Raw genomic sequence first — 1,291 nt, forward strand, 5'->3', positions numbered from 1 at the left:
TGGGCACCTTAAGCCATAGTTTTGCTTCCACTGCTGCTTAAAAAAATACACATAAACTGAGAGAGTATTTTTCTTACTCATTCTTTCTACTCATTCAAAATCACATAATCCTGCTTTTAAAGAAATAATTCCCATCATTAAAATAGCCTTCTCTCATAGTTACTATTATTTATGCTCTTAGAATTGGGCTATACACAAAACTGAAAGTATTTACATACTAGCTAGTTATACCCAAACCTTCATTATATAAACAAACTCTCAAGAGGCTGCCTACAGTTTACATTGCTAAACTGATCACCATTACTTTTAATATATATTTCCACAACTGAAATACAGTGGTGTGAACACGGCAGTTTTTACATTTTAAGATTACTTTACTTTTAAAACACTGCATTCGTCTTCCTTCAAAATAATCATGACATATATAATTAAGAAACTGTCAGATCATTATTAATTTTTAATAGAGGACCTAAATGAAATAATTATAGGAATCAATCAGTGAGGCACATTTCCAAATTACAATGCAATTGCACAAATATTCAAACTACTTAAGGCCAGTTCTGGCACATTTCAATCCATAATCTCATTGAACACCACACCAAAAACTATTTTGTAACACAGAGAAACATACTGATTTCTCACTATTCCAGTCAAACGATTTCAAAAAAGATACCTACATCACACAGAGAGAGAGAGGCAGCCATGCCCTCCTAAAAATGTTTGTTGGTTTTATCAGCCACATTATCTCAAGGCCTCTGGAAAATTTCGCTTCCAAGTTTTTCTGTAGCACGCACACAAAAGAAATGAAGTCTGCACGCTGAAGCTTAAAAAATCATGTTTATTGAGCCTTGGAAATGAAGCGGGAAGTAGCAGGGGTGCGACGATGATGAGCATTTTGCAGTGGGTTGCTACTTAATGATCCTTTAGTGAAGTAGCCTCTAAAACATGACACTGTGTATCAAACGGACAGCTATCCGTACCTCTGACTAAAAGGCTCTTTGAGATCCGTACAGTCCATCATTTCAAACTGAAGTGGCAGCTGGAAAATGTGGAACAGCTGGCAAGGAGCTGGGAGAAAATCTTTTACATAAATATATCTACATACAAACTGGCAGAAGGCCACGGACACCGTGCCCGGAGGACCGGATCAAAACTACGCACCAGAGGGTTAAAAACAAAACTGGGGAGTGAGATGGGGAGCGGGGGGCGTGTGTTTCCTTTTACCTTTTCTCTTCACGTGGTGCGCGGGTTGGGGAGCGGGCGCTAGCAGCTGCGAGCCGGCGGGCCCGTC

The 1,291-nt window shown here is 39.3% G+C and overlaps 1 protein-coding gene across 3 annotated transcripts in view; it reads right to left on the reverse strand.

Moving 5' to 3' along the window:
• GLI3 (GLI family zinc finger 3) overlaps positions 1–1,291 on the reverse strand; it is a 208,558-nt gene that overhangs the window by 205,774 nt on the left and 1,493 nt on the right. Inside the window, exon 1 of one of the 3 annotated variants that reach the window (XM_017734630.1) lies at positions 1,225–1,291. The exons of the other annotated variants lie outside the window; for them this stretch is intronic. The gene's annotated coding sequence lies outside the window, so the exon portion shown is untranslated. The remainder of the gene's footprint in view (positions 1–1,224) is intronic. 3 annotated transcript variants of the gene reach the window in all.

This window comes from Corvus brachyrhynchos, unplaced genomic scaffold (assembly GCF_000691975.1).
Source record: "Corvus brachyrhynchos isolate BGI_N302 unplaced genomic scaffold, ASM69197v1 scaffold94, whole genome shotgun sequence".
NCBI classification, from domain to species: Eukaryota; Metazoa; Chordata; class Aves; order Passeriformes; family Corvidae; genus Corvus; species Corvus brachyrhynchos.